The sequence below is a fragment of the Alligator mississippiensis genome, chromosome 14 (assembly GCF_030867095.1).
Source record: "Alligator mississippiensis isolate rAllMis1 chromosome 14, rAllMis1, whole genome shotgun sequence".
NCBI lineage: Eukaryota > Metazoa > Chordata > Crocodylia > Alligatoridae > Alligator > Alligator mississippiensis.
In genome coordinates, this window is record NC_081837.1 from 14,739,109 (window position 1) to 14,761,526 (window position 22,418).

At 45.6% G+C, this 22,418-nt stretch overlaps 1 protein-coding gene across 1 annotated transcript in view; it reads left to right on the top strand.

Annotated features, from left to right (window-relative positions):
* Window positions 1-10,244: 10,244 nt before the first annotated feature.
* CAMKK1 (calcium/calmodulin dependent protein kinase kinase 1) overlaps window positions 10,245-22,418 on the top strand; it is a 225,843-nt gene continuing 213,669 nt past the window's right edge. Inside the window, exon 1 of the mRNA XM_059717711.1 lies at window positions 10,245-10,311. The gene's annotated coding sequence lies outside the window, so the exon portion shown is untranslated. The remainder of the gene's footprint in view (window positions 10,312-22,418) is intronic.

Here is a 22,418-nt window from a genome sequence, read left to right on the forward strand (position 1 = left end):
CTGCCCAGGATTGTTTACTCACAAGAAGTTTACTTGCAAGTAAACTGATCCCGGATCAAATACTTGTGTAGATGTGCCCAGAACATACAAGATTAAAGTGCTTATATAGCACTTGCCAATAGCTTTCGCATCCCTTTACAAAGGAAGTTAGGATCATTCTCTGTTCTGCAGCAGGAAAACTGAAGCTCAGGAGACTTAAATCTGGATTAGAATCTACTTGGTGAGTTTGAAGCCCACCTCAAACACACTGAGATCTGATCCTTCACTCTTTATTTATGCCAGTGCTCCCCAGATATTTGGTGTTGAGAGTTACAAGGTCAGCCCCTAAATATATGCACAGACATTAAAAGCCTTAGGACATGTCTATATGTAGAAATTCAGTGCCACAGATGTTCTGGAACTATTCTGCAATAGTTATGAAGGTCTATGACAACAATGCAAATACCAGTATTTGCACAGCCACAATGAAACTAATAATTAACAACACTCTATTCTGATTTCTCCCCATTCTGCACAAGCTCTTGTGTCTCTAATCCATTTTTCTTTCTCCTGCACAGAGTAATCCCTCCTGTATTTAATCCAGGCCTTATGTTAAAACATTCATGGCTTTCTCCATAACAAAGCTGCTACTCTTGAAACTGTCACATTAGTTTCCATTGTCTTGACACAGCGGAGCAAGCTTTAACTTTAATAAATCCCCCAGTGACATACAGGAGCTGTCATAAAGCTACTTCCACTCACACGAGTGATGCATTTTATCCTTCTACCCTAGAGAGTTTCATTTTTTGGACAGGTCCGTCATATATGGAGAGAGGCACTGTCTATAATACTACAACATTAGGCATCTGATGATATGCTTGAAGTCATAATCCCAGCAACAACCTGATTGCTACAGATCATTCCTTTTGTTACAAACTGTGGATTATGCCATACTGTTTTCTATCACTTTCTCTCATAACTTGCTATTTCCTTTTGTTGTCTTTATTTTTTAATTGGTTGCTTTATTTGAGAGTGATGAAAGTCAGACAGTCAAATCTATGCCTGATGTAGCAACAGTGAAGTTGGTGGATCATATCTCAAGGCAGTGTGAATTTAATATAATTCCAAAGAAGTCAGTAAAACCTAGCAGGTGTAGACTAGCAGACAGTCCATCTCAATGATGTAAAGTGGACATACATTTAGCTCATGGTTTCAAAAAAGGAAATGGTAACAATTTGACACGCTAACAGAACGTATGTTATGCTGCCCCTAGTAGTTGGTGTAGTAAAGAGCAGAGAATCTGTAACAGCCTACTAAAGCTACCCACTCACAAAGTTACTTTAGCTCAAATAGTGGAGGTCTGTGTTGCAATGCTAAATGATAAGACATTCGGACTCAGTGCCACTGTTGTGCAGCTGGCATATAATAAGACTGAGTGTCTTAAAAGTGACCAGTGATTTTGGGTGCCCAATTTGAGATGCATTAGAGAGTTCTGACTTGCAGAGAGCAGCCCTCAGTACTTTCTGAAAATTAGGCTTCTTAATGGCACCTGAGGTTGGACATCCAAAAAGGGAAACAGCCAAAAAAAATCACTTTCGAAACTCTTGGATAGAAATGTTAGTACTTTTTAAAACAGGGCCAGGACATAACAATCTTAGCCACACCACAGAGGACAAAAGATTTTGTTCTCTCCCTGGAATGCATGAGCAATGCTTTGTTAGCATTAACAATAGTTATACACAACTCCAAGGGGGAATGAAAGTGTAAATAGTCAGTGTTTAATCTTCTTTATGGTGGGATCATTATCTTGAAACATTTTTTTGCTCTGAAGCAGCACTTGCATCATAGCACAGTATCTCCCTAGTGATTGTGAACTAGGTTGCCAGGGCATCCTGGGGTGCCTTGAGGTCCTTTCAAGGGTGCTATGGGATGCCGCACAATGTTAGCACTATCAGGTGTGTAAGCATGATTCGCATGTTAAACCCAGATTTCAAATAGGAATCCATAGCATTAAAAGCATTCTGACCTGCTGTGGGCTTGCTGAGTTCTTTGCAACAGAAGAATCGCTCTATTACTTTACTGTAGTCAAAAAACAAGTGAAAACAAAAAGCTGACATTTTCCAAAGGGTTTCTTGAATCTAATGAGGCATGCCTTGAATCTAAAAAGCTTGACAACCACTGCTGAAGGTACAGGCACCTTCCACAGATTGTCTGATGCCAAATCACAGCTAGGCCCACGTGTCCAGATGCATGTAAGAAAAGGTTATTATGGTTCTCTGCTGAGAGATGTACAACGTTTTGCCTGTGTAAACTTGGTGGGTTTATACATCCCAATAGGAGTCTACAGCAGCGGATATACAGTTAGATGGATAGCTCTAAATCAAAGCCCACGACCATTCCAGCATCTCGCCCTTGTGTTCTCATTAGCACTTGTAAGGTAAGCAGAGGAACTTGAGGGGAGACTTCAAAGCAAAACACAATGGATGAAGGAGACCGTGTTGCAAGTTCAGTAAGTTAGCAGTCCTGTTAGCAGTCAGTAAGTTAGCAGTCTCTGAATCTGTATCAAACAAGTGCCGTAGGGTTTGATCAGGCAGCTCTATACCATTAGGAAAGGGTAGTCTCTTTTTAATGTGTGGCAAAACTTGAGGTCCTGGAGTACTTAATACTCGTACTGCAGTTTCTGCAATGGTAGAAAAACTAACTAGAGCTTGGTTCTAATACCCCCTGACCCTGGCGTATAGTTTGGATGTGTGTCCAGGCTTGGCAGCTCAGGTCCATAACCATGGTGTCTGATCCACTGTCTTGGGAATATGACAATCTTTATTCCTTGCCAGCAATTTGGTATAAGTACTGCACTGTACTGTCCAAAGGCAAGAAAGGCAAGAATGATGCTAACGATCAGAATAATTTTTGATTGTAATAAAGGAGCCTCTACCTGAGGCTGTCACTCCAGCCTTAACTTATGAAAACAAAGTCAGATCATAAAGACAACTCAGAGGTTCACCTTGGCAGCATCCCATGAAGAGAGATGAGTCTTGGAGTGCCAATAGCCTACTTTTAAACCAAGGGATATAATAATGTTCTAGCACTCAACATTTTCCTGGGCCATAACAAATAGTAATTACTCATCAGAAAACCTCAGAGGGGAAAATAGATCCAAATCCAAAGTCCATCTTCATCGGGACCTGTAAACCCTATTATAATGCAAATAACAAACAGGAAAAATTCAGGTAATTCTTGAAAGCTGGCATGACAGGAAATAAATGTTTGCAACTTTCCTATAAACTCTTGACTGAAGGAAAGACTTTCTGAAATAATTACATCTGGTTTCCTGAGCCTTCATCCTTTTGTTTCTATGTATCGCCTTCTGTATTCAGATAATGTAGTATAGGACATAGACAAACCAATTAGCTATTGGTGTGTAAAGAAGGCCTGTTTTCCAAATTTTCAGATGGAATTTGGGCACCCACCATAGGCACTTCTGTCTGAAAACTGGGTCAAGGGTGACTACACTTAGTGAAGTGTATACTACTCAAATGCTGCACTGCGTACATATTGCAGCTCTCCATAGGCATTTTTTGTATTTTTTTCCCCCTAGTAGAGCAGAGTGCTGATGAATTTAAATCATGATGCAGTACAGAGCCTGTTAAAGACCTCTTTTATGGACCATAAAAGAAATGAAATTAAATTGCTTTGTTTTCCCTTTCGTGCACATCCCTCTAAGGATGAAGTGTAAGGATGAAAGAACAGCAAAGAAAGCACTGGGGGCTTAGAATGATTTCTCCTGGTATCCCTGTATGGTTTGTGAATCATCCAGGGAAGCATAGGCAGAAAGCGGTTCATCATTAATCTTTTATAAGAGTCCTGCTAATTGCTTTTAATAACACAATCAGAGCCTTGTGGTTTCCAATATTACCATCAGCTTCTTGCAGACTATGTCCTTCCAGCTGGAGGCTCGGCATTGGCTTAAATGATTGATCTGGGCACTCAAGTGTCTTAGGCTTTGGAGTTTCTGGTGGCAATACTACACCCCCCACAGCACTGTGGGATTATTTCTGAACCCCCCAAAGCCATAGAGCATCATGACTGAGGTGGTTTTTTGACAGCAACTGAAGCAGGAGGACAAGACCTAATGCCATAGGCATTATTTAGGTAAAACCCCCGCTGAAGTCTGTCTTTCTTGGAAATGCCTATATTGCCTGCTAAACAGATTCTCTACAAGGTGAGAAGTGTGAATGTGTCCCGTCTCCTAGGCTGCTCCCATAATTTCTGTAGAAACCTAAGAAAGTCTGGGGACAGAGAACCGAGACCAATGTGACAAGGACTGTTGGCTGTTTAGGAATATATTGTTTTAGGTCCTAGTGGCCTGCAGGCTATAGTAGGACTGGAGAACTGTTGCCTCAAACTTCCCTTATCAAAAACCAGGCGGACACGAGTAGGTCTGTACAGTGAGCGGGTTTGGGGTGTCTCAGCTTTGGTTGTAGCCAGTATGAGTTGTGTTGCATGTATCTAAGACAAATGTGGTTCCAATAGTATTTCAAGATGTGAAACCATGGAAACTATGGAAAGACTATAAATAAAATACATTGAGAGGGAAGAACTGCCAAGTTTCCCAATACTTTTAAAACCTAGAGAAGAGAAAACACTGGACATTAGGAAGAACTTCTTCACAGTTCGAGTGGCCAGGGTCTGGAACGGACTCCCAAGGGAGGTGGTGCTCTCCCCTACCCTGGGGGTCTGCAAGAGGAGGTTAGATGAGCATCTAGCTGGGGTCATCTAGACCCAGCACTCTTTCCTGCCTATGCAGGGGATCGGACTTGATGATCTACTGAGGTCCCTTCCGACCCTAACATCTATGAATCTATGAAAATATATCTCTTGGTCAATCTAAAATTTGTCTGGCATTAACTGACTCTTGCTGTGCCTTTCTCCACTAGGTCAAATAGCTTTCTGATATTAGTATATTCTGCCCATGAGATATTTACATACTGTAATCAAATCTTATATTTCTGATAATCTAAAAAGTGCACAGTAAGGCATTTTTCTAGAATTTAACAATTCCTTGTTGTTAAAAGTTCTTTTACATTAGCCTCGTCTGAATATTTGATTGTTTGGGTTTGCTGGCCTGAACAGAAAAATTCAAGTCATCTTCAAATTATTAATTTTTGTCTAAAAAAAAAAACCAGAAAAAGACAGCGTGAGGTGAAAAAAGGGGGTTGCTTTGAATGTTCTGTTTCATCTACCAATTTTTTTTTTTTTTTTAATAATTCAGTTTAAACAACTTTGGTCTAAAAATGCTGTTTTGAAATTTAAAAAATTAAGCAGATTATTCCAAATGTTTTGAATTGTTTTTATTTATGGGGGTGGAAACTGTTGGCCAAACGTGGTGAAATCAATTGACCTGAAACTCATTATTTCTTTTGTCAATAAACTTTTCATCTAAAACTTTTTACCCAGCTTCCCTCAGGTGATAAATCAAGCGATGATAAATGTTGCTGGGCTCAGCTACGCATAGAAAAAAGCAAGCTAGGAGGTCTGACTAACAGATTGATAACTATAGTCAAGTCAAATTTATAAAGCTTATCTTCCTTGCAAGGCTTGGTGGAATCTTTGTTACTTTAATAACCAGGGTCCCATTAATAATTATCTTTTGATACTTCTGTGCATAGACACTAATTGCAAACTGAGCAGCATTCGGATGGGAAAGAAAATTCTAAGCCACAGACAGCAGCAATAGCATGGCAGTTATTTTGAGATTTGAAGACCATGCTAAAAATGAAGTAGTGGAGCAATGAACACTTCAATCTCTTTAGAGCACCATTGAGGAAAATTCCTGATGGGTAAAGGGAGGGGAGAATGGATTGCTTCCTGAACTGGTTTGCTCTTGCAGCAGCCTTCTTCCCCGAAGGGAGAAGGCTCTGCTGCTAATGTTCATAGAGATTAGTAGATTTGTATGTAGGCTGTTACATTCTCCCTGAAGCTCATTCAATTAGGAAACCAGCAATGGTTCCAGACCCCTGGGAGAGTAATTAGCAAACTGATCTCTGCCCCTGCTTCAGCAAGCTGTCTCCACCTACAAACAAAAGCATAGGATAGTGTTGCCAGTTGTTGCAATTTTCCACAGACCGAGTTCACTATAACTTACTGGGTGTTCCCCGCAGGCAGAGGTGGTAAAACAATCCAGGAAAAGCAAAAATAAAGGCAAAAACCCACATGCGTCATGAGTAATCTGGAGAATCTGCTTGCAAGATTTACTGGACTGAATGAAAAATGAGTTAGTTGATATGCATTACTTCTCCATGTGATTTCAGGAAAAGTTTGCACAATGTAATTGCAATGAAATTCAATCGATCCCTTTAGCAGCCTACGCTTCAGTTTATGCAATTTTCTGTAGTACTCAGTGGGTTAAGTGAGAATATCTTTGAAAGCTTAGGTGGTGTTGGTTCTCAATCAGTTCCCTTAAGAATTAAGTCTATTTCTTTCAAGCAAACTGAAATTTTAAAGGGCACCTGTCTATAAGGTATTGGATTTTTAAATGGATTTTATTACTTGCTTTTGATAGTCTTTGGACTGCAGCTCTATTGTGCTCGATGCTGTACAAACATGTTAAAAGGAGATGTCTCCCACCCCAAAGACAAGAGATACAATGCCTAAGAGGAGAAAGTAGTGTGAGGGGAAAAATGAAACATCTCACCATGACAAGCAGCATTTATAGTGTACCCACTGTCTGACCATTATTGGCATTTGGGTTTTTTGGCAAGTATTATGGCTGTGAACTTCCACTATTTTTTATTTTAATGGGGGGGAGGGGAAATGCCATGTATTGTATATTTTGGTCTCTGGTGTCATAGAACCATTGAAGATAAGGATCCTAGGGGCCTTGAGGGTTCGTCAAGTCTATCAACCTCAGGGGCGGGCAAAATGTGGCCCGCGGGCTAGATGCGGCCTGCCAGGCCATTCTATCTGGCCTGCGGGGCCCCTAAAAAATTTAGAAAATTAATATTTATCTGCCCCTGGCTGCCTGTCATGTGGCCCCCGATGGCTTGCCAAAATTCAGTAAGTGGCCCTCCGCCCGAAATAATTGCCCATCCCTGGCTTACCTGCTCCAAGGCAAGATGAACTGTATTTAAACGTTTCCTAGCAGATATAAGTCTACCCTGCCTACTACTAGACAGTTATAGATTAATAAAAATGTGTGCACGCCTTACATACATGTATGTGCACACACAGGCACGTGTGTCTGTGTGTACACATATATATAGCACAACTTTCTTGAGCTGAAGTTCACTTCTTCAGATGTTAACTATAGAGGAGGGCTGGAAGGGACCTCCGTATACCATCTAGTCCGACCCCCTGCCCAAGGCAGGACCGTCCCCATCCAAACCATCCTATACAAATCCATTGTCTAAACTCTTAGCTAAACTTCAGTCAACCCTGATGCAACACAAGGCCTAGCACCCGAACTTGCTACAGGTCAAGCAAAGGGACCACAGTAGTCAACGTCCTGCTGCTGTAAGGGTTAATATGTGCTTGAGAGACCCCAGGGACAGAGCCATGCCCCATGCCACAGAGGAAGACAAAAGTGCTCCTTGTCCATACAAATCTGGCCATGGGGTAAAATTCCTTTCTGAGCCCAATTTTGGCAATCTGTCTTACTCTAAGTGGAGGGGTCAGATATCTGTTTAACTTAGAGACACCTGTCTAGTAGGACTGTGCGAAGCTTTGGGCGGTGATTCGATTCGGAGGAGATTTGGCCCAATTCAGTGGCTGAATCTCTGAATCCGAATTGAATCAGGGGACCAATTTAAAGGTCCGAATCGATTTCAAAGCTCTCCGAATCTTCAGAAAAGAGTTGGAGAGCTTTGATGATTCGGGCAGTCCCGGGTGGCTGCAACAGGGAGCTGTAGCTGACTCCGAGCTGGTAAGGACTAGAGGTGGGGAGGGGGGCTGGGGGAGGGCATCCTGGGGAGACCCCTGCCAGCCCCCCCATTCCCTCCCTGCTCCCCCAGCCCCCCCATGGCTGCCCCCACTGCCCCAGCTCCTGGGACTTTAAAGAAAAGCCCCAATGTTCACTGGGGCTGCCGGGGAGGGGTGGCGATCCCTACTGCCCCACGCTACATGCGGGGCTCTGCATGAACTCCCCCAGCATCCCCATGGGTGCCCCACATGGGCCAGCTCTGGCCCTTCAAGGAAAAAACACAAAACAAGAAAAGTCCCGGGACTCACCACTCTTGCAGCGGCTTTGGGGGAGGGGGGAGCTCGTGCAGAGCCCCCATGTGGCATGGGGCAATGGGGGGCAGTGGGAATTGCCCCCCCTCTCGCAGGAGCAGTGAGTCCAGGGGTTTTCTCATTTGTTTTTTTCTTAAAGGGCCAGAGCTGGCCCAGGTGGGGCACTCGTTGGGGGGCTGGGGGATCAGGTGGGGAGGGTTGGGGAGATCGTGCAGAGCCCCCCATGCAGTGTGGGGCATAGTGGGACAGTGTGGGGCAGCAGGGATTGCGCCCCCTGCCGCAGCACCTGGTGAGCACCGGGGCTTTTTTTTAAACAAGTGCCGGGTTGCGGGGCAGCCATTGCCAGGCTGGGAGAGCGAGTGGGGGATAGGCCTGGCCTGGCTGGTTTGGAGATTCAGCCAAATCGAATCGGGACAATGATTCGAATCACCAAATTGAATCACTGTCCCTCGAATAGGTCGAATCCAAAGCAAATACTAGCTGCTTTGAACAGACCTACAGTCTAGCCCAGTCCCGAAACCTCCTGTGACAGAGATCCCACAGTTTCCTTAGGCAACCTCTTCTAGTGATTTTTCTATCCGTAGTTTGAAAGCTTGCAGGGCTCCATAATTTACTATACAGCACAATCCCGCTTAAAACTCAGCAGCTATAAGACCTTGATCTGAATAGCAGTGGGCACTGTGTGTTTGGTGTGACCGTATTTATGTTCCTCTTTGTGAGAAGAGGTAAAAAATGCTGAAATCCTGTGTCTCGCACTCTTCAGTTCAAATAATTCTGGAGAAAAAAGTTTTGCAGATCTTCTAGAGCTGCTCACTTTGCCTTGTCGTGCCAGTCAGATCCATCTTTTCTTCTCTATTTCTTTCCCTGATTTTGTTGGGGTTTTTTGGTACAGTGTCTGTCGCAGCAGGACTTGTATTGGATGTAGGATTGCTGTTGACCATGAACGATGCATGCCCCCAGAGGCTGGCAGGGCACCGCAATCTCCCGCAGGCGGCAGTGGTGAGCACAGAGCGCCTGCAGGCAGCCATGACAGTGGCAGTGGCAGAAGGGGCGAGTGCCAACCGGTGACCACCCAGACACAGAGAGCAGTGTTGGGGGGGGTGGGGGAGTGGGTGGCAACTGCCCGCAGTGTCGGCAGCGCTTCTCTCAGGGGGTGCACGTGCACCCGTGTGCACCCCCTACATGTCACCAGTGCTGCTGACCGGAGTATTAAATTATTATAAATTGGGTTTCTGTTTCTTCCCAATCCTTGCTTCTTACCTGTTTGAAGCCTTTAAGGCTGAATGTGTTTTAGAAAAAATTCCTGCATGAGTCTCGTTTCTTTTTGTTTGCCCCTAGGCTTCTTGGGCAGGCGAGTGCACTGGGTCATACTTGTCAAGCTTTTCTCTTTAGTCGAGGGCTAGAAAATGGCTTCTTTTACTCAGGAAAGCGGAGATGGTCATGCAGGGACGGCCCCAGGAGCTGGGACATCAAGGTAAGCACAGACTCATTGTCATGAACGATGTGTACCTCTGGGCACAGATGCTGCTGGTGCTGTTGGCGATGGGGGGTTGTGGGGTGGAGAGCGACTACTTGCAGGGGTGACCAAGGGTCAGCAACTACTTGCAGGGGTGTCGGTGGCGGGTGAGCAGTGACCGCTAGTAGGGGGCACATCACCACACTCAGGGGTGCATGGGTGCACCCCCTACACATGGCCAGCGCTCATCATGACAGTAGCCCCTGCACAGCAGGGTGGGGCTGCGCTCCCCAGGCCACAGCGCGGTTGCAGCGCTCCGCACACAGGCGGGCCCCGCACGTCTGTGCGCTCCCCGGGCGCCGCTCTCAGGGACAGAGCGCCAATGGAACGCTCGGGAGCGCTCGGACTAATGGGAACCCAGGGCTTGACACCGGCATGTCAGCTCCCAATCAGAGCAGAGGGGTCACGCGCCGCCCGCCAATGGCGCCGGCGATGACAAGCAGCCAGTCGGAGGGCAGCCGCGGGCCCTGCCCCTGCAAGGCGGGAGCTGATAGGAGGAGCGCTCCGACTTTGTAGCCTGTGCAAACAGAGGCACGTTGCTCCCGGGCGGCGCGGCTCGGCTCGGCGCGGCGCGGTGCAGCTCCCAGGTGAGCGCGCGGCGTTGGGACCCCGGGGCGGGCTGGGGCCGGGGTCTCCCCCGCGCGGTGCAGCCGGTTCCCCGCGGTCCCTCCCTCCAGAGCCGGCACCGCTCGGGTTGCAGGAAGACCTGTCCCGTGCCTCCTGGGCGGCGGCGGGAGCAGGCTGTGGCGGGCGCCCCTCGCCCGGCAGCAGGGACGCGGGTTGGAGCTGAGGGGACCGCGGGGGGAGGTAGAAGTGCCTCGATGAACGATGCCAAGGTCAAAGCCCATGCATGAATCTTGAGCCCTCTTGGTTGCCAAACGTGACACATTTATCAGCCCGGCTGAGAGAGGGCGAGCGGCTCTGGTTGCGCCGCTCTCTGGGTTTCCAAGAACTCCTGTCCTCTGCCGGAGCTGGAAGTGTCTGGAAATCATTGACTTGAGACAATGAAACGGTCCTGCCCAAGAGCCAAATCCTGCTCTGTTGTCCGAGTAACCGCGGGTGAACGCGAGCCCCGGAGCAGGGCTACCCCTTCCCGGGAGCTGTTGTGCGGCGGGAGAGCGGGGTTTGCAGCGTTGCTGGTGGGTTTACGAAGCGCCAGCCGATCCTTGCATAGCCGTGCTGTCTTTTTAACTTCACAGCTTTTCATCTCCGTTTGACTATTCAACTTGAAGATAAAATCCCTTTTTTTTTTTTTTTTTTTAATAGCACCGATTCCTGTGCTTACCCAACCAATACGAGTGGTTGGGATCCATCTGACAGAGATGCGTGCTGACGGCATAGGAGTTTAGGTGATGATTTGACTCATTATTTGCCAATATGGGGGGCCCCAAGCAGCCCTGGCAGGCTGGCGCTCTGTCAGTCTGCAAGAGACAAGCCACGGGTTCCCACGTTTTTCTCCTTTAAAGGAGAATCCATTTTTAAAGTTTGTTGATCCATTTTTTTTTAAAGTCTGTCTGCAACCCTTTCATATTATTCTTGCGACCCACTTCTGGGTCACGACCCATGGGCTGAGAAATGCTGGACTAGAAGACCGCTAAGACGGCATTGCCGTTGTCTTTGTTTGTTCCAGATGCTGGTGTATCCACCTTCAAAGTTTGACATAGTAACTATCGTTTCATGTGGGCATCTTGCTGATAAGGCTCATGATGAAACAGAAGAATTTCCTGTAGCGCAAGAGGCATCTCTCTTAATATAAAGGCAAATCCAGAGCGTTAAGTGAAAGGTGCATAAAGGTGATTGGGGAGGTGTAAGATATAGCCAGGTTGTTGTGTAACGCTTGAGACCTTGGTTGTGCAAACCTGTTTGTGCCCCTAGGCTGCTTTGTGTTAATGGATTGGGAATGTTGTAGCAAACCAGCGTAAATTCAATGGAAGTCCATGGGCATGGCTCCAGATCTGAACCTGTCTGGCCAAGAAAGCCTTTTATACTCCCAAATGAGGGACCAGGTGTTTCTGCAGAAAGTCGGATCCAGTTTACTGATAAGTTCTGAAAATGCAGCTTCTCATAGCAGCAAGTTACATCCTAGACTTTTGGAGTCAGGATGACGTGCTGTTGAATCACAGCACTGGGATACAGAAGATTTAGTTTCTGTTTCAGATTCCAGTGTGGACACAGGGCCTGGGAGAATCAGGATATGTTTTTAACTCTGCCACAGACTTTGTGTGTGACCTTAGGAAGACTTACAAGACACTTTCCCACTTAACAAAGTGGAGTGCATTAACTCTGTCTCCATGTGCACATATAGTTTTCACTTTGCTGTACTTCATTTTCTTTTTTGTCAAATGAGTAGAATGATACTTTTCCGTAGCACGGGGCATACCGTACGGATGAATTCATTCCCAGTTCTGTGGTGCTTTGCATTCTGCAGTGATGGGAATCCTAGAGAAGAGGGAAGGAACATTTCTGAACTGTATTTTGTTATTCTGCCAAAATTTAAAACTGAGATAGTTTTAAAAAAAAAAAAAAAAAAAGGTGAAAGTAATGTTTGCCAAAAAAATGCAGCTATTTGAAAGTTTTCACCTACCCTGAAAGAGGAGTCTAGAATCTTTTACAGAAATGTTGGCTACTGCAGTAAAGATCCTTTGCTTCTTGGAAGACCAGGCACTTTCACCGTCCCAAACCCCTTAGAAGTTAATTTTGAGGTACTTCCTAGTTGGGATTTTCAGTTGCATGGTATACAGCACTGATGCGCCTATCACCAAATCTGATTTTGAGATTAGTCTGGATTGTTACTGCTGTATAAAGTGCCAGCTGGGACTTTCTCCATCTTTGCTATATCTGCTATGCAGGTGCAGACACAGTGCTTGCATTGCTTTCTCTTCTATTTCTCCCTCCTAACCTGTATGTTAGTAAGTAAATCTGCTCATGTGGCAGCGAGCTCAGTTTCTGCATCTGTCTTGCTGAAGCAAAAACTATGCTTCTATTGTGCTTATAGTTTACTGGAAAAGTTTAGTTTAACAGCAGCTTTTGCTATTTTATTTCCTGACTTCTTTGCCATCATTTCAAACTAAACTTAATGTGTTTGTTTTTTTTCCCCCAGCAAGGCACCATGGCAACTCTCTATTTATTTGGCTTTTGACATAGGTGATATTTTTGAAACTGGAGTGAGACAGGCAAGAGCCTTGAACTCTGTCACTTTAAAAGGAGAACAAACAAAGAAATCCTGTGCATTGATGCCCCAATCTCACAAGTCCCTTGCCTAGGACACAGCAGGTGGTTGTGATGTGGTATCACGCTTCTTGTGCTAATGCAGTGTGCCATCACTACTCAGTCTCACTCCCTGGCATCTGCCTTCTTTGCTACCCATGTGTGCAAGGTATCGCTGGAGGACGGGCATGTCTTAAGAGACATGGGCTTAAATGCTAGCCTTCCTCTGCCCAGATGACGCTCAGGTACATTATTACTGTTTTGTGTTACAGTAGAGACACGGAGAGGTGCCTTATCTAAAGTTACATAGCATGTCATGCAGAAGTCGGAGATGAAAACCAAGTCATACAAGTCTGAAGGTAATGCTCTCTGATCACGGGCCCACACAACCCTCTGCTAAGCCCTACTCCTGTTGGGAAGTCATAATGCGGTGGTAGTTGGTCAGGGCTCTTGATAACATGGCATCAAAAGTCCCTCAGCACGTTTGTTTCTGCAGCGTACTGGTCTTTGGTCTGATGAAACCTCGAGTGTTTCCCACCAGAGACTTTCTGCATTAATCAGGCTTTAGGGTTCCAGCATTATGTAGAAGGTAATAAGGGATGAATCAGAAGTCGGAAACCACATGGTTCCCCTCTCCTCGCCCCATGGGGTACTTTCAGAGGCTAAAGTGGGAATAGGATCTGCAGCGTGGTACTAGGATCCACCTGGTTTCTGAATGGGCTCCTTCACTGACCGCATCTTTTCCTTCAAGATCAGTAAAGAAACTCTCATTCCCCATTTCTTCCAGTCCATCTCTCCAAGCTAAATTCTCCCGTGGAGCTTGAAGGATCAGTCTGAACTTCTTTTAGTTACAACACCCATAGATTAGATAATAACAGGAGGGGCCTTCGGACAGTGCTTTGTAATGATTATTGTTAGAGCTGGTTGCAGCTGCGGTGGCAGACATTTATATAAGCAAGAATAAAAACTCCAGCCAAACCCAGGCTTCCTCCAGGAGCTATTGAGTATGTGATAGATTGTATGTAATGTGCTGCAAGGCAGACCATTTGCCTGAGAGACTGACTGCTCTGAGGGGGATTTTAAGGACTGAGTGGACAGCAAGTGAGCTAGGCATGAACTGTCTGACAAAATCCTGCCACGTTTGTCTCTGGGTATAATTTAATAATATACTGAAGGTAGCACAGGTACTTGAACATTGTGAAAAGTGGCAGGGGCAGCCTGATGATACCTCTTGGTACTGAGCTCCGCAGTTCTGTACAAACACTAATGAAGCCTCATAATCTGCCTCATGAAAGGAGCTAGCAGGTTACAGATAGGGCAGAGAAGGCAGAAGGATTTAATGTCTTGCCTGGCATGACACAGCAATACCTGGGTCCACAGGGATGCAGTTTTTCTTTTTCACATTATTTTTGCTCACATAACTGGGTGAGAGGCAGTCGGGAAGACTGAAGTGACTCCCAGACTCTGGTCCCACGTAGAACTGCTAAGAGTCCAGAAAAGATGTCCCGTAGCACCTTCTGTAAAGACTATATAGAAGTATAATCTGATTTAACTGTCTGCAGCATGCTGCCGCACAAAGGAGTATTAGGCAAACCGCAGAGTGGAGGTTATTAAGAAGATGTATGTGTTTTTCCTACTGCAAAAGCAGAAGATGTGGGTGTTGAACTTTCAGCTGGGAATGCTCTAATCAAATGCGCGCAGCACTCTGCAATGCTGCAGTCAAAGAGATCCTTAATGCTTAAGTGTCCTGAATGCGGTTTCTGGTGCAAGGAAAACCACTGTCCTCAGTGATTTGCCAAGGAACGATTGCCAGTAAAACTAAATGGTTTGGACTTGGGCCCAGTGTAAATCAGGGTAGTGTGAGTGAAGTAATGACACTGTTCTGCTTCCCCTCTATTGAGGTTCAGTGTAATTCAGCTCTGTTCACTGATGTTTGCGGCTTAAAGCTAAAGATGACTCTGCAAGTGAAGGGCTGCTTTAACGTTGGCCTTCGACTGTCCATTGCAAAACCAGCTTCAGAGTTAGTGATTTAAAGAGGCTTCTGGAAACCTAGTGCCCAATTCAGTGCGCAGTGCATTTCTCATAGCAGCACCCCAGCCTTATTTTTCCCTTTCCTCTGTATTTCCTTTTCCTCCTCTTTGAACTTTCTCAATTCCTTTATTTTGTGGTACTGTTGTCCATCAGTCTGACCCCGCTGCTGGGTGTGGGTATCTGAAATACTGTCTCCCTTTTCTGGGAAAAGTGACCTAATCGGCAGCAGAGCGAGACAGTCGCGTGTAACAAATGTGGGTGTTTGTCCATAAAAAAGAAAAACAGTGACGATGATGGAAATGTGCAGAAGTGATTGTTGACATAACTCATTTGTTGCAACGGTTTCTAAACTCAATAGTCATTTAGTGATGCTTGTGATGAATAAGGCAGGAAAGCATCAGGCTTGTTGGGTAAATGGGAATGATAATCAATTAGATGCCATGTAATCAAGCATGCCGGTTTAATTAAAGAACAGTTAAGCTTGGCCCATGAGAGAGAACACCTTCTAGACACTTGGAATAGAAAAAAAAAGTACTGATTCAGAGTGACAGATTGGCCCAGAATATTGTTCTCAAGAATAAGCTTGATGGCTTTTTTTTTTTAAAGCAACTTCAGTGTTTTTGTGTGGATGGGCATACACGCCAACCACATGTACTACTGCTGTAGTGTCCAGTCCTGCAAATGCTCAGTCGCATTGTTCACTTCTGTAGAGTTATTCTTAGGGAAAAAACTTTCAGGATTGAACTAAGAGAGAGAACTTTGTTCAACCAGAACACGCATGTTAAAAACAAGGACATCATCAGTCTTCAAAAATATTTTACTAAATCTCTGAACTAGGCTTCTATTTTTTTTCTTCAGGAAGAGCCATTTTGGGGCCTGTTACTGCAAAGTGCGCTGTCTTCAGCTCCCAACTTCCCGCAGGAGGGAGGCCTTAATAATGGTTCCAATAGGAAATGCAGTCGGATGACATTAATTGCGACAGGAAAATGAGAGCAGGAGCCAGGGAGTGGGGAAGGGAAGCAGGGGCTACAGGAGATTTCCCACAATTCTTAGAAAAAGTCTGCATTATGTTTTCTCAGACTGCTAGGTTAGCAAGTGCATAGGTTTCTTGCCAGATCCTTGTCCGAGGGCTATCAGAAAATTTCTGTGGAGATTCCTTTTTCTTTTGACTTGACTTTCCTGCCTTGATGAGAAAGGAAGTTTGCTGGGATTCAGTATTGACTCGTATCTATGTGTATATACATATGAGAGTTGAGGAAATAATTGTTAGTGATTGTAATTATAATCCTGCAAACACTGCATAGCTTGGTTGTGTGTCTTGGTTATTGTATTAGGTGGCTAAAATCTTCTTCTATTGCATTGTATTTTTTTTCCTCTAGTTTTATTTTTGGCAGTCGTGAGCTGGGCAAAGTGGAGGAGGAGAAATAATGTTTGCAATGAATATCTAGTATGTGATACAGGGAAGTAATTTGGCAACTTTGTGACAGGGGGTCGACTCAGGACCGGGTCTCATCCTTGGCCTGCCCATCTGTCTAGGGGCAGTCTGCCCTGTCTCGCCTGCCATGCCTTGATGAATAAATAACTGGTGTAAAATGGGCAGCCTCCCACATTTTATGCCCCAATGCCAAAGGGTGTTACACACGGCTCTGACCTTCCCTATACCATGTCCCATGCCTCGCACATGGCATCATAAGTTGGTAGTAGCTCTGGCCTGTGGCCGGGCTAAATTCTACCCCTTGTGGGGCCTCTAACTTTCTTCCTAGTACTCTGTCCTTCACATGGTCTTTCATACCACCCCCTCTCACAGGGCCTCTTGTACTCTACCCCCTCTCACTGAGCCACTCTCAACCCACCCTACTCTGTGCAACTCCTTCAGGTCCCCCTTAGGCCCTACTCTACACAGCCCTCCAGGCTTTCCTACTCACACTCCGGCCGGTCCACACGCAGCCCTTCAGGCCGCCCTCACACAGACTCTACTCTGTGATTGCTGGCCTTATGCCTCACATTGGGCTGAACTTGGCCTCTAGCCCCTCTCTGGGCCACTCTTCCATGTTGTCGCGCTTGTGAGGTGGCTCATGTGCTGCCCTTCAGGCCACCCGGCAGCCCTACTCTGTAACCAATACACACAGTCCTTCAGGCCGCCACTGTGCACCCTGCTCTGTGCGAACCTCCCCACATACTTCTGCCCCCTCACTGGGGCCTCCAGGGTCTTACACCCCATGGGGCTCAGGTGTTCATAGACATGCCTGGCCCATGTGCCTGTCCCTAGATCTAGGTGATGCACCAGGATGTGGGGGATGGGGCTTTAAGGTGCCCCATCTTTACCTTTCATTGGGGAGGCAACTGGCCTGGTATTTCTTGGGGACCGCCCCACCACGAGCGAACCAACCAGACCATCCTACCCCAGCAGGGTGTAGTTATCGGTCATGCCCCATAGCTCCTACCCTTACCTCTACGATGTTGTAAGCAGCAGCTCCAGCTGGGAAATGTTCTTCCTACAGCTGCAGCTAGCAAACTGCTAGCTCCCCTGAGGGCCTGAGTTAAAATGGAGGCTGCTCAGCCCCCTTCGCCTATCACAGTGCTCTCATGCGGTCACGTGACCACCTCATCGGGGCTGGCCAGCACCTGCCAGCTGTCCTGCTGCCCGCTCTCAGCTCATAAAGTGGCAGGCACCAAAGGTGCTCTGCCACAAGCTTTAAAAAAAAAAAACCTAACAAAATTAAAACAAGTTTTCAAGTCTTATTGGCTGCTTATACACACCACAGGGGTTTAACTCGGTTTAGTTCTTCCTCAGTTGAAACAGTGGGTTTTTAAAAACCCACCGATTCCACTGTTTCAATTTAGGGAGAATGAACCCGAACTAAACCCCTGTGGTGTGTGCACAAGGGTGGGGGCCCGATCCTTACTTGCCTCTCCAGAGGTGCGGCGGGGGGGGTGAGCTGCTGGTGGGCTGAGGGGTCCCTGAGCTGTGCGGGGCCTGGTGCTTCCCTCCGCCGCAGCTGTGGAGGGAAGCACCAGCCCCCACCACAGCCGCAGAGGGAAGCACCGGGCCCCTGCGCAACTCAGGCAGGCAGGTAAGAAGGCTCTGGGAGGAAAAAAAAAAAAAAAATCAGGCTCCTCACAACTTTTTTTTTTTCTTCAGTCAAACTTGCCTGCCTGGGCTGCAGCTGGGTCATACAGTGGTGGGGAAAAGACTGCAGGGCCTTGTGCCCTGTTGCACTTTGTTAGGTAGCAAACTAAAATAACCTTGTAAATATTTTATTTTGCTATGTTACAAAGTCATTTAAAGTGGAATACGCCGTTGAGCGTGCAAGCAGCAATGACATTGAAGCGGTGCAAAAGGGCATTTAAGCCGCTTTACAGGCCAATTTTGTGGCGTGTACAAAGGCCCATTGTTTCCATGTGTTTATATAGTCTGTTATGCCTCGAATCATTTTAATTTTAGAGTCTTTTTTGTTCATCTCTTTTTACTTCCCAGAGGTCATTTTGTAATGTTTGAGTAAATGGATCTAGTTCCAAGATCCCCTGTTGTGTTGCAGAAGTGTCCAGAATCCGTCCATTCCCTCACTAGCAACAAGGCACAAGAAGCAGGATCCGCCATTCCTAATGTCCATGGACTGCAGCAGGGACTGCTTCCCTGAGGGAGGCAGTTTTGGCCACTGCAGTCGCATAGTGGCCTTGGTTGCTCCAAAGCCATCGTGTTGCTTGCATTTGAAGCCCTGAACCCTTCTTCTGTGCCCTAGTTCTGTCACATTTGGGGAATTCTTTAGAAGACCTAGTGCAAAGCATGCTGAAGTCAACAAGCGTCTTTCACGGGGCATTCAGTTTCTTCAGATAGCAACCAGAGACATAAATTAACCCCGTCTTGGAAGGCTATTTCCATCAGGTTCTCTCATGTGCGATCACAATTAAAATCTATGTTTTTCTGGGAGTTGTAGTTCTTTGTACCAGAGAACGCACCAGATTAATTTGGTTCACTTGCTGCTCGTGGTCTTTAGTGTATTTCACGAATCCATGGCTGTGCTGAGACAAAGCTGTGAAGTGTTGAAAATGATTAATTCTTCAGCATTGTTCTAGTAAGTTTACTGTAAAGTTGTTAGCTAGTTAGCAGTGACTGCTCTAATTATATTGGTGTGAGCATAAACAGAAATTATTGCTGCAATGCTGTTTGTGTGTGATGTTGTACGGCTTGCTGGAAAAAGTATTTATATTTAGTGTGGCTTTCTGAGATCCTTTTCCTTTCTGTGGCTGCCAGCAGAGCTACCATATTTATTCTGTGGAACAAATCATGCTCTAACTTGCAAGGAGCCAGGAAAACCCATAGCCTGATTCTTCTCTTCCCCAGTGCTGGTGGAAATCAGAAGCAACTTCACTGAAGTCAGTGGAGCTACGGCAGTACAAAAACATGTGCGAGACCGTGGTCAAATCCAGTGTTCACCTGTCTTTTCATTAGTTTTACACCTTTGTAACTCACTCTCTTCTGTCCAGTCCCTCATGATTTACACCAGAGTAAATGTGGGGAGAAGCAAAGCCAATTCCATCTGGCAGATTTCCCTGCTGACCACCAGGGATCCTGGTTTTCTCCAATTTAAAAGCAAATATCCAAAATTCTCTGATTTTTTTTAAAAAAGCCCCAAATCCACATTTTTCTGGGATTAGAATGAAATGCCCTGTGTGTGTATCAGTTGAACACAATATTTTATTGATTGATATATTTAAAATTTTAAAGCCGTTTGGAAGCCTACCAGTGCCTCAATCATTATAATAAAATAAATACCTGTATATTTTGGCCTTTTGACTTGGCTTTTTTATTATGGAAAATCAGAGCTCCTTCTGCTCCCTTTTTCTCACCAGGATGTGGGTCCATCTGTGGCTGTTCCCGCTCCCATCCCTGCTGCGGACCCACAATAAGCCCCACTGCACCCCTCTGGCCCTGGCCATGCCCACACCTGGCGCCTGTCACCTCTTGGGGTTCCCCCTGGGTGCTCTTGTCCCATGTCCCCCTCCCTCTGTGCCTCCCCGCTGCCACCTCTGTGCACACCTGCCACCAGGCACAGGAGGCGGCAGAGGGCACTGAGGCAATGGATGGGCTCCATGGCACAGGGCGGCTCAGTCCACAGCCCCCAATCACCAACAGGGAACAGCTCTGCACTGCACACACCCTCCTGCTCCTGGTCCGGCTGCGTGTGTATGCACACGCACATGCACGTGACTCCCCCTGCCTCTTATCCCTCCCCCCCCCCCGGCAGCTCCAGGGCTGGAATGCTGCTCACCTGCAAGGGGGAACCTGCAATTTCCTGCTTTGAAGGAGAAAATCTGGGTTTCTTTCCTTTTGAAGGGGAAGATCCATGATTTTCTATGGGAAACAGAAAACCCAGATCCCTGCTGATCACTAATGCAGGAATCGCTTCCACAGCATGGAGGGATAGCTTGGGAAGGTTTTTCAAGAGACACCAAGAACACCGCCCTGGAGAATCTACATGTGCCAAGGTGAATACAAAATACGTCGGGTAGTGTTTGATGATTAGCGTTCTAACTATCCCTAGTTGCAGTGTCCATTTACAGTTTGCAGTGTGCTGTATTAAAGATTAAATCATTCTAATCTTCTAACAAATGGGTCTGATGTGTAAGGTGAACACACACACAAAAAAAAAAGTAAAGCTATCTTACATTTGCTACTATTTAAACACACAAGCTCCCCCTTTCAGGAAAACACTTAGATGCAGACTTAAGTCCATCACTATCCAGGACAATAATTAAGTATATGATTTAAATGGGATGTAAGCAGATTGCTAACTGGGTTTCTCTATTATGGTCGTGTATATTAATAATACACACAAGCTTTGTGTAAAGGTTGCAAAATCATAGAATATTAGGGTTGGAAGGGACCTCAAGCACTCAAATGTTAGGAAATGCCAGAGATGAGATTGTGTGCACAATCTTCATTTCCTACCCCAATGCATGCATACATAATGTTGCAGTCTCTAAATACCTGAGGACACATGTACATATATAAGGTCTTATCTTTGCCCTGAGAACCATGTATAATGATGGTATTGGATTCTGAAATGCAATCAGTTACTCTGTACTGTTGACCTTTGGCTGATGGATGTTTTAGGAATGGATTTTGTAATGACCCATTCTGTGACTTTTTGAAGCTATTTGCACTGAGAAACAGCCCATTGAACCTTAGGTTCTGCAAGATTTGGTATATAATACACAGCAGCCCTGAGCCATGGGCTTCTAAGCAAATGCTATGTGTTTCTGTTGGTATTTTCCTACAGCCTTCCTCCATAGCATGCACCTTACTAGCCCAGTTGCCCTGTCCTCTGTGCTGCTCTCCATCAGTTCAAGGGTGTGCCAGATCATGATTTGTAATGTGGATATTTGCCAAGTGATGATGAAACCAAGAGGAATGAATGTCTTGGCCTTGAAGTTGAGCATTGCTCAGCTCTTGGCAGTCAGTTCACTAAGACTGTCATTTTGGTTGGTTGGAGCCTAGGAAATGAATTCCCAGCTGATTCAGTTTATTGTCTTTCTGTCTGTGTGTTCTTGCATAAATAGTTCTGTTGTGACATAGAACGTCTCAGAGGATGGACACAAATGGAGTGGGGCGAGGGAAGAGGAAAGAGAGAGGTGACATTTGCTCAAGCCTGACAGTGCAATTTTGGAAACCCATTTTTATAGGTATCTGGTTGGCTAAAAGCTAAGGAACCCAAGACTGGTCCTTCCAAGCTTTGAATATGACTGGATTTCTACTGCTGTAGAAATGCTTTAGCAAGTGTTAAGAGTGGGATTAACACCTCTTGACCTCACGTGTGCACATGAGCAGGATTCAGGTAATGTTCACAGCAAATGCTTGTCTTGTCCCTTGTGCTAAGGAAGCTCAGAGAAGGAGAGCATCGTGTGCTCTAGTAAGATCATACATTTTTTTCCTGCAGCTGTTAAAACTTTTTCTAGGTCTGTTGGGTCAGCCAAAAGCACTTAAAGGTGCCATTGAAATTTTACCATCCTTTGTCTTGTAGTAATGTTAATGAATTTGAAGTGCTTTTAGTTGATGTGTCTAGTAATAACCTGGCTTGTATACGTTAATCAGAAGGATCGTGCATCTGTTGTAGCATGTTTCTATACTTCAGTCAAACCTCCTCTTTTCTTGTTTATAAAATATTGATACAAGCAGCACTTGTAATCTGTAACTTATTCAGTTACTGTAAATTCCTTCCTTGGTGCTGGGTGGATTAATTAAAGATATAAAACATGGCAGAATGCAGCATTGGTACATCCTCGTATTTCACACTAGGCTTTGTGTAGGTAATTCCACCAGACCCCAGGTTTCCCATTGTAAGCTTCCAAATGAATAAGTGAACAAAATCAAATTCATTATGAAACATAAAATACCGTATTTACCTGAATCCAAGATGACTCCAAATTTAAAATGACCCTCCGATAATTAGAT